The sequence below is a fragment of the Oryzias latipes genome, chromosome 2, assembly GCF_053564925.1.
Source record: "Oryzias latipes strain Hd-rR chromosome 2, Olatipes_Hd-rR_3.1".
In the NCBI taxonomy this organism is placed as follows: domain Eukaryota; kingdom Metazoa; phylum Chordata; class Actinopteri; order Beloniformes; family Adrianichthyidae; genus Oryzias; species Oryzias latipes.
Window position 1 is genome coordinate 43,283,756 of NC_136238.1, and position 11,604 is coordinate 43,295,359.

Here is an 11,604-nt window from a genome sequence, read left to right on the forward strand (position 1 = left end):
GAGCAATGGATTGGCTTTTTTAGTTTTTGTTGTGGTCTGGCTCTTGTTTTCTTTGTTAGCTGCTTTGCTGACATTAGCTATAGAGTCCACGTTTACAGTTACCAGGTTGAGTGCTTCGCATGTGGGCAGTCCAACTATTGCTGGACCTGGTACATCCACAACATAAAACATGGCGTTAATCCACTCTGAGTGCTTCCATTGACATGGGATGTTTATTTTCCCATAACATCGGATCCTGTGTCCGCTGTAGGCTGACAGTTTTGCATGGCTCTTTTGGAGTCTGTTCATCGCCTGTCTGTTTCTGCCGTACATATGTCTGTATGTACGTAGTGGCAAGGTATTCCCTGATGCACCTGTGTCAATTTTTAAACGAAGTGTGTGTTTCTGGCCAGGTACGTCAGGTGGTTTTATATTTAGGATTGTATAAGCTTCTTCTCTTGGCATTTTTGCATCAATGCTGTGCATACATTTTTCGCTGACTGTGACAGAGTGAAACTCTCTTTGATATGGGTCATCTTCACTCGAGTCTGTGGTTTGTATGGCATCTATTTTTCCTTTGTTTGGCTTTTTACGGTCATTCTTGTATGACTGGCTCTGATAACTTTTTCTGTGGTATCTGCCCATTGACTGTGGCTGAGATTTATCTCGCCAGTGTTGGTTGGTATATTCTGTTTTTTTCTGTTGCTTTCTGTTTCTGCAGCATTTAGCCCAGTGTCCTGTGTATCCACATAGGTGACATATATCATTAAAAGCAGGACATTGTCGTGGCTTATGATCTGATCCACATCTTTGACACAGCCTTCCTCTTCCTTTGATAATAGCATCCACTCTTTCCTTTTGCTCTGTTTTGCATACCTCAAGTTGGTGAAGTTGGAGATTTCCTGCTGTGAGAGCTTCATGTTTTCGTCCTTCAGTCAGGACTTCGGCCAGAGAACAACCTTGAGGCTTGCTGTAGAGCTCATTTCTGAAAGCTTCATGCGGCGTGCTGGCTATGATCAGCTCAATCAGGCGTTCATGGAGTTCTTCATCTGTGAATTGACATTTTAGTGCAAGAGTTCTTGCTCTGTTTATAAAATCATCAATACTCTCGCCTGCTTTCTGTCTATATTGCATAAGATGCAGTCTGTGAATTCTGAAGTTGACATCCAACTTTAATTGTCCTTCAAAAAACTTCCACAGATTTGCCGGGACTTTCTTTTCAGCTGCACTTAGGCCGCTAGCATTTAGCCTCTTTAGCCCCTCATCTCCGATGCCTCGGCATATTTTTCTGGCTTGTTTTACTTCATCTGAGGTCTCCTCATCCTCTAGGTACAGGCACATTTTTTGCTTGAACAATGAAATTGCCTCACCCAGATCCGGGTCGGACCAGTTCATAGTAGGAAGATGCGACGCCATCTCGAACCAGCAGGCTACACGTGCAGTTAGCTAGCAGCAGCACGTCACTTATCCACGGACAAGTTGTCGCTTCGGTTCGGGGAAATTCTTCTCCTCTCTCGTCTTTTTTTTTTCTCAATCTCTGTTTTCCGCTGCCACCATGAAGTGTTATTGTATCAATGAAGACCAACAATAACTTGTAGAGGGACCTCGCACTTTATTCACTTCCAACTTCTTAGCCATACATGAAGAACTAAGGCTCAGGTAAAAAAGCAAACTCTGTATCACTCCGCGTAGGGAACTATATTCATAGTATGTGAGACATATCACAACATTTCCTTTATTCTTCATTTTCTATGTTAATATGTTTTATTTGGCAATTTTGATTACATGGTTATTGTTCGTATTTAATGTATGTTACCTCAATTGTTAATAAAGTTAAAAAAACCTGGCTGCAGACGACAAAATGGCGACTAACGTCATTAGCCGGAACCGGAAGGCACGTCCCTTTCCCACGTCTCCATTTAGGTTGCTCTTTTTCTGGTCGAAAAAGATTAGTGACAGAATAGTTGTGTTTAATGAAAACTGCCACTTTTTCTTTTATTTGCCAGTAAGGGTGAAAAAGAAGCGATTTCATGCCGCCATCGACATCATTATGTGAGTGACAGACGACACTCCACACCAGCTGGTGGCGCTAAAGCACCATGACGCTGTTAGCCAAACAAAGAAGAAGAACAGCACGAGGCGCTAGCAGCGTTAGCTTGTTAGCAGGCTAGCAGCGTTAGCTTGTGTTGAGAGGTCGGTGGTGTTTTGTTGGGACGTTTGTGAGGTTTTTGGACAGAAAGGACGATACGTGGTTCGTGTGGGAACTCTCAGCATTTTCCAAAGTGTCGTAAATGAGTGAAGAAGTGTTGAACGGAAAGACAACGTGGATTGCTGTGATTGTGAGACTAGCAGATGATCGATCGGAGCTGCAGTGAAGAGGACGGCGGTGTTTGTGGGAGTTGGAGCTGAAGATCGGAGCAGGAACCATGTCTTCCCTTCAGTCTCTGAGAGAGTTGATCAGCGAGCGACTAGCTGCTGCTGCTGAAGAAATCTGCAGACTCTGTGAAGGAACCATCGTCCAGTACGAGGAGGAGCTCTGTCGTCAGCGCAGACTGCTGGATGTCATCTGGAAACCACAGCTGCAGCTCCACCACATAGGTATGTCACCTTCATCACACAGACAGAGAAGCTCTTAGTTCATCTCTCACTGATTTCTCCTTCAGATTTGGGTTTTATTGAGTCTTTATCAGCAGCTGATTCTCTCAGGTTTCTTTAGTGGATATCAGGGTTTTGACCTTTTCCTAACACAGTTGGGACCACAAGACAAAAGATTTTAAGGCCCAGTCAGAAAAAATGTGACCACACATGATGGAACAATTCTGAACAAAATAACAAATAAAATTAGCTCAATAGACTTAAAATTAAACAAGTTATTAACATTTCAAGTCTTAATGATTTCTATTGTTTTGTGAATAGAAAACAATGGGAAAACTTGGTAATTACAGGAACAAAACATTAAAATGAGCAAAAATGTTTTTTCTTCTTCTAGATATCACATCTTCCATATTTTTGTTCCAAACACTCCAATTTTCACAGGACATTCTTAGGGTGCTTCAGCAAGTTTTAACATTTTTTAACTGATTAATATAATTAGGGTAATTCATTTATTGGTACATTTGATTCAACATTTAAGTCATTTTTTTTCCTTCTCTAAGGCAATTTAAGAGAGTAAAACACACACATTTCAAGTGAATAAACCTTTTCTTTTTAGTTTCATTAGCCTTCATCCAAACATCCACAATACTCAATAACCCAGCAACAGTCAGGAGCTTTCAATGATGATCTCCAGACCTCCTTCCATCAGTTTGTAGCTCTACACAGCTTCATCTCCTTCATAAATTACATTAAACCAGGATGGAAGTCCAGGAACTTGGGAAATAACTTCTCCAATGTAGACTTGACCATCTGCAGATGAGTGGCGTACTCCTTTACCTGGTAAGGATGGGACGGTCCTCTTTTCTTGTGCACACTTGGAGACACTCTGAGAAGAACCTGCAGCCACAGAAGATTGGATGAGAAACATTAAGTTATCTTTAAGTTCAGTCCATGGCTTATTTCTAGCTTTCCCTGTACTGTCTATTCTGGAAACAATGAAAACATCCGTCCTTCCCCTGGGGTCCTGCTGCAGCACTTCCTGCTGGAAATGAAGCTGATTTGTTAGAGCTCTGAATCTCTCAGCATCACCGTCACACTTCTCCATGTTACTATCATCTTTCTCTGATTGCTAAAGACCTGCATCAATAATTATTTCAGTCAAGTTCTTCTTCTTTTCAAATGTTTTCTCCTGCTTTCTGTCAAAGCCTCCACTGCTTTTAGTTGCTTCTCTTCATGGCTCTCTGTGATGCTGGCCTCCCTTACTTTGGATTTAGCCTCCAGCTCCTTTCTTCTTTTTCTTACATCACCTAGTAGTTGTTCCAGCTTTTCAGGAGATAACTGAGACATCCACTCTGATGTCTTACTGTAGGAGGACATCAGATATGCTTCATTTGTAACAGCAGATGCATTAGGCCTATGGTGAACAAGATAGTCTAACACACTGAATATCCTTTCTGGATCCTTGTTGTGTTTGGAGCTGCTTTAGTTCATCTTCTCACATGCTCTCCTGCATCCCAAAATTCCCCCCAGGAAGATGTTCCTTGACAGACTTTTCCAAATAAGTTTTGAGGGCCAGCAGTACTGGTTGGAGCAACTGACCACAAAGTTCCTCATAATCACTTTTCTTGGTGAAAGATTGAAAAACTTCATTCTTTTCAATGAGGTGGTCTGGAAACAGACGTTCCTCCTGCATGAAGACGAAGAGAGAGTCTTCATTCTCAGAGTACTCTCCAAGGAAACCGACCAAACTTTTGTAGTAGGTGTTTAGGTCAAGGATGTGTCCATCTCCTTCTGTTAGACGCCACAGTGGAGGGGTGACAAGTAGAGCCCTGCACAGGACTATTGTCTTCATCCCGCCTGCACCCGCAAAACTCTGAGGATTTATTCCCGCACAGTAACAGAGATGCATTGATTTTGTGTCGTCTCCTGTCCTGCAGGAAAAATCCACGTATTTGTAATGATATTATTACAGAGATTCATGCCCCTCCAGCCTCATCTTTTCATGCATTCCTCTTTTGTGTAATGTGCAACTTAATTATTAAATCTATTTTCACTAATATGTTGTTCACTGAAGGTCACACGTTCCCAGATGTTCTTAGGGAAAGTGGGTTCTCCTCGGCTCAGGGAGGTTCTGATAGAATGATGTTTGGCATTTCTGGTTCTGATGGTTTTGGAGGAGGTTCTGCCTTCGGTTTGGATTTACGGAGAGTTTTACGGTCAGCCTGCAGCTTTGCTCTGAAACGGTGAAAGAGAAGAAAAGTCTTCTTCATGTTTGCTCTTTCCACCTTTTTTCATGTCTCTCCATTCAGCAGCAGCTCACTGACGCGTAGACTTGATGACTTTTGAGTGACAGCTCAGAGGGATGGGATTCTGCTTCTTGCTGTAAAATGTGACAGTCTTTAATGATCCTCCCGTGTGTGCGTGAGTCCGCACGCAGACACACAGCCTGAAGCGCTGAACCAGCTGGTAAAGATGCAGGTCAAAGTCATTTGAATTTATGGAGGAAAAAATAACATTGTAATGGTTCAACAGAGCTGAAAATCTATGAATCCATTTTTTCCTGACGGAAAAATACTTTTTTTAGCTTCTCCTCTAATGACCGTATTTTGCGCTCTCGTATTTCACGCGGGGGGAAAACTCTCAGCTACAGAGGATGTGAACAGGTGAACAGGTGGAGAGGAAAAGCAGGTAGAGAGTCGGGGGAGGGGCTTTGGCTTCAAACTCTGTCAGAGATGGAAACACGGCGTCAGATTCAGACACAGCTTTCACTGCAGGAGTTGAAGCAAAGACTTTCTCTGGGATGATTTTATGAACTCAAACATGGAAACATGATCACTAGGGATGTAACGATACGCTAAAATCTCATTTCGGTTTGATTCAGAGTTTCTTAGGACTCGGTTCGATACGTATCGGTTCGGTACTGCTGTTTATCAAATCTGCCTGATATGACCTGCTATTTTATGAACTATTATTTTAAAGTTATTTATTGTGTGTGTTTTGCTGCCGGACACCTACATTTCTCCTTTGGGAGGAGAAACACTCCTATTGTGTATAAATTATTCATATGTACTGTAAACAAATTAATGTTGTTTACAGTGCACAGTGGTGCAGCGGTAGGGCGGTCGACCCATGATCATAAGATTGCAGGTTCGATTCCCGCCTTGCACGCCCATGTGTCGAAGTGTCCTTGGGCAAGACACTGAACCCCACCTTGCCTCTGGTGGGAGGTTGGCGCCAGTGTTCGGCAGCGGAGCCGCCATCAGTGTGTGAATGTGTGTGTGCATGGGTGAATGGGACTGTGACTGTAAAGCGCTTTGGGCCTTCGTAAGAAGGTAGAAAGCGCTATATAAGTATACGCCATTTATACGCCAATGTATTCAGATGTTTTCAGGACACATTTGACCCTAAGTAACTATTTCTAGTATTTTTCCAACTTCAATTCTGGTGCTTATCAGTGTTACTAAATATTGTCTCTAAAAATGACCATTAAAATAAACTCAATTATTTTACTTACATTTTTAACTACTTACTCCCATGTTATCTTTAAAAAACGAACATTAAAAAACATGTTTGGCCTTACTTTTTGAGTCCATGTGTTGATCCTTCTCCACAATAATCTCTATGATCTGTTGGAAAAGTTTTCCTTATATTCCTTTAGTTTATTTGAGTTTCTCAATCTCAATGGAGAAAGACGTTCTTAGTCTGTTTCTATGGCAGCAGTGTAGCTACAAAGCAGCTGTCAGCCCACGTCTGCCCCCTGCCTTTCTGTGGGCGTACTGCAGCATTTTGACCAACGTCTCTGTTAACATTGAGCCCTATAGTCAGACATGAGGCACAGCAGCTCCAGAGCCTCACCCGGAGTTTCTGTATTGTCTGTGATCGCGAGACACTCAAAATCAGCGATTTTAACCTCAGAAACTGTGAATAACTGAGCTACACAAACTGAACGCACGCTCACACACGCGGCAACACCCCCCCTCCTCCTACAGGCGCGCGAGTGCAGAAACCATTGAGAGTCTCGGCGGAATACCGCAAGTAACATTAGTTCCGCCTCGGCGCAAAGTTAATACATTTGGGGGGTAAAAAATAAACAAACCGAAAAACCGAAATGGTACGAACGTGAACCGAACCGAAAGTGCCGTACTGAAACGGTTCGGTCCAACTACGTGTACCGTTACACCCCTAATGATCAAGTAGAACTCTTCAAAATAATAAACCTGATCTCTCCACATTCTCCGTGTTCACCATGCATTGATACACACATGGCTCCATGCAGCGATCAGACCATAACTTTAGCTGGTAGCTCCGCCCACACCCGACCGCGGTATCAGGCTTTAAAGAACACACTTTCTAAGAGGCGGGGCGGGGCGTTGCACACCCCCAACAACAGGTTAGATGACAGAGGCCATTAGGCGTCTCTGCCTGGTGCGTTCACTGAGCTTCAGTACATTAGACTCCAACAGCATGAACCTCTCTCAGCTGTTTATTTTCCTCCAAAATACTTTTTAACATGTCTGACAGTTCATGTCGTCCCTCACATTGCTCCTTTTCTTCTGCTTCAAATTGGAAGCGTGCTATCTTTGATTTTAATCTGCTAGACTCCAATGATAACCTTTTTACAGCATTTCTTCTTCTTCTAGCTTTTCTGTGAGAGACTCATTTTCAGTTTCAAGATGATTTTTTCTGAACGAAACTCCTTGATATTTTCACTCTCGTTTTTCCCGCCGTTCTGCATTTTTGGTTTTGTTGGGTGATTGTCTCTCCTTTTTCAGCTGGGCAACCTCTTTGGCTAACTGCTTATTGACATCCTCAAGGTTAAAATATTCCCGTATCTATAGAATTATTCCTTTCTGTTGACCGCTGGTCAAGAACATTTGGACGGATGTTTGGTCTCAAATTCCATTCATCAAGATTGCTGTTTTTCCCAAAATCTTCTTTTTCACAAAGGAGTCTCTTCCACTTCCTGTCCAAGTTTTTCTCTTTAATATCTGGTGCGTTTTCTGGGATTAAACATCTCAACACCTGAGGGCATCTTTGTTTGAAGATGTCAACCCTTTCTTTTTCAGTTGGCTTAGTAGAAAAATGTTCCTATTGAAGATCTGCCTTGGAGCTCTGACAGTTTGCTGCTAAGATTCCCTCTGACAGATCTACATGCAGCCCTGATGAAGCCATCTGAAAAAAGACTAACATTCCTTCAAAAATGGCTCAAATCAAGAAAAAAAAAACTTTCAAACGTTTTCTTATATTTGCCATTTCTTCTTTTAATATTACCTTAAAATCTTTGAGAAGATGAAGCCACTACCACACCTGGCAGGGAGAAGTTTAAATAGTCTTGTTGATTCTTGAGTCCCAACAAAACATGCCACTCACAGAAAAGTGTCACTAAGATTAAAAGTAATCAGTTAGATCTGAAGTAACTGGGAATAATGGCATTGTGTTGTTGCATAAATAATTACTTTGTGGGTGTATTTTTGCTTTGATACATAACTTTTTAAAAACCATGGTGGAATCAGAACATGGGATTTTGTTAAAAAATGTCATTACATTCTGCCTGTACTTTCACACGGTTAAATTAAATAGCACAAAAATTGTAAATAGCAAACATTTTTATCTACATTAACAGGTAACCCTTAATAAAAAAAAAAGTGTTTTTCTAGATATTTTCTGACAACTCTCTAAAATCGGTGATCAGTTTAACTTTGCTCTTGTAGTACAGTTTTACTGTAAAAGTGAGAAAAATAATACTGTATTTTCCGGACTATAAGTCACACTTTTTTTCATAGTTTGGCAAGGGGTGCGACTTATACTCCAGAGCGACTTATATTTGAAATAAATTACATTGTTGAATAATTTCACATGTTCGTTATTTTCACTGACAACTGCAAGAGGGCGCTCCAGGCTCGGAGTGGTACTTAGTGGTACTTTCATACTGTCAAGTGTGTTTGTGACCTGCATTTCCCACACTTAAATACAATTTATTTTAATTTAAGTAGTATTTTACTAATAATTATCTTTTTTCAGGTTAACAAATATGAATCATTTTAATACAAACATTTGTATAACATTTTAGAACATTTACCGGCAATTATTTGTTTTTCTTTTAACCCAGTACAACAACATGACATATTAAAAAAAGGAGTCCAGCATTGAGCTTACCAGTAGCCCTTTAAAGTCCAAGTCCCACTCACGCAGTGGTTTTATGTTAATAAAGCAGGCACATACTCAGTTTGTTGTGCGTCACGTAGCTATTTAGCCTGTTCTCTAACCCCCTGTTATTTTAAGTTGCCTTTCAAGGTGAGATGTATGTTCTTGGTCTCAGATTTTTTAAATAAATATCCCATCAAAGTGCGACTTATAGTCCAGTGCGACTTATCTGTGTTTTTTTCTACTTTATAATGCATTTTTGGGCTGGTGCGACTTATACTCCGGTGCGACTTATAGTCCGGAAAATACGGTAATATGCCTCTTTTGGCAAATGATCACTCATTGTCGATTATTAACATAATTCTTTTAGATGTTTCTATAGAGAATTGAGTCTGTAAAATCGAATTCCAGGGGTTTTCTCAATGTTTAGGGTGGGCTTTGGGAGATTTTAATCACCTTGTAAGTTTCATGAAGCTGGGAGATCGACCCAAAATCAGAAAAAAAGCTGCGGTTGGATCACAAAAATGTCCAGTAAATACACTTTACTTTTCTGAATGAAAGTCTGAGTAGACGCTATTCCAAAATGCACCGCGATGCATTTATTAACTACATAAACTTTCCAATGCGGAAACCAAGTTTTTCAATGGCAGACTGAACATATGCGAACGGTATGCACAGTGACACGCTTTGCTGTCCCTACTGTTATTCTCTTTTATGGTAAAAACCACGAGACACAATTTCGCACACAACCTATAGTTTGGCAGACATTGTGTGCCAAAACCTACGATTTAATAATTCACGGTTTTTAGGAAAATTAATTTTTTTAGACTGATTTCCATGAAATTTCACACACAGTCCGCTAATTTCAGTCTTCAAACACCTCAGGAGTTTTGTCGAACTTTGACCTCAGGAAGAAGCCACCATCTTTGATTTTTAAAAACAGCACCTTTAGTATCAGATACCTACAAGAACTTGTCGTTGGGATTTTTATTGATTGTCTCGTAACTTTTCAGGCATCAATGGCAAGCTACTGTTGTAAACCACTAAGTTGTAGATTTTGAACGTGTGGCTCGCAAAAGGGGCATACTCATATTACTCCTTTATTTTCAGTTTGTTTTTCTGAGTCAGTTTATGATGCTGATAGCTATGCTAGCACTTGTAGCCACATTAGCATAACTAGCATAGTCAGCATAGTTAGTATTTTAATCAATGAGTGCTTCTGAGTTAGTTGAGAAGGAAGGGTTAAATGTGCATAGTGGCTGCTCAGGAAGTGGGGTTTGGTCAAAGATGGGTGCTAAGAGTGGCGGTGGTGTCTAGACTCAGGCGGCGAGGACGACAATGGGGCATAGATGCAGGTAGTGAGGGCTGGTGGAGCATAGAGGTGGGCGGTGAGGGCAGGTAGAGCGGGAAATACAATGCCAGTCACGACTTTAATTTGCAATTTCAGATTCTTAAAAGGATTTAAAAAATTAATTTATTTCCATTCAGCAGGTTATGGACTGACAGCTCTTCTCGTAGGGGGGAGGTAGTTGGGGCCTTTTGTAAAGCTGGGATACAGAGAGAACTTTTTATTTAAACCACTTCATGACACCCTTACAAGGAAGTTTACGTTACAAACAATGGTCCTTCAGGGGCTCCTCCTCCAAATATCCTGAAAGAGACTATTAAATTTGTATTGGCGTTTTTACAATACATTCCTCAAAACATAAAAAAGGCGTCTTCTTTTGTTTTTGCAGGCCTCCCCCAGCATTGGCTGACTGAAGAGGACAGTCTCTGCAACCCACAAAGGAACTTCAGATTGGAACCGGAGGAACCAGTTTTGAGGGTTCAGTTGGAGCTAAAGATGGGAGCAGGAACCATGTCTTCCCTTCAGTCTCTGAGAGAGTTGATCAGCGAGCGACTAGCTGCTGCTGCTGAAGAAATCTGCAGACTCTGTGAAGGAACCATCGTCCAGTACGAGGAGGAGCTCTGTCGTCAGCGCAGACTGCTGGATGTCATCTGGAAACCACAGCTGCAGCTCCACCACATAGGTATGTCACCTTCATCACACAGACAGAGAAGACCTTTGAGCTTCACGCTTTTCTTTTTGGGGACCCGTCTGTCACTCAGTGGTGGTTCTACACTAACTTACTACCCGGGCGAGTAACCCCCTCTCCCCCTGCACATATAGAAGTTTGATGACTTCCTTTTCTGTTCTCTATCTTTATTTGTCCATTTTACACACAAAAAATCATAATTTCATAAACTACATGGGTGTCAAACTCCGTCACACAGGCGGCCTAAATCCAAAACACGCTTTGAGTTTTGGGCCGAACAAGAAACATTTACTGAAAACACTAAAACTAAACTTTTAAACTGAACTGAAAATGAATAAAAACAGAAAGGAATATCAATCCAGAAGAAATCAAGTTAAACCTTAAATAACATATAATATTTTGCTCTCCATAAAAATACATTGTCAAAACTATACAAATATGAACATGCTGCAGAACAAAGCCTGGAGATACAGGGGTTGACATAGCCCAGAAATTTGCACTGGCCCACAGGGCCAGTAGTTTTTGAAAGTAACTGGCCCTGCCTGAAAGTTACTGGCCCGCCACCGCGCACAGCGCGACACGCCACCACAGGCGGCACCCAAGTGATGGATGCCGCAGGCGGACGCAGAAAGCACCACAGGTGCTTGCAACTTTAGGAGGGGCCGGGGACATGCCCCCCTGGAACTTTTTCAAAATATGGTTCAATTTGGTGACATCTAGCACTTATTTATATACTTTTCAATGACTGAAAATAGAGCATATCAAACTATAATCTGCTCTAGTCTGTTTCAGATTTTTTGAAGAGAGCACTGCAGTGTAGTAGGTAACACCAGTTCAGAAGTTTTCATGC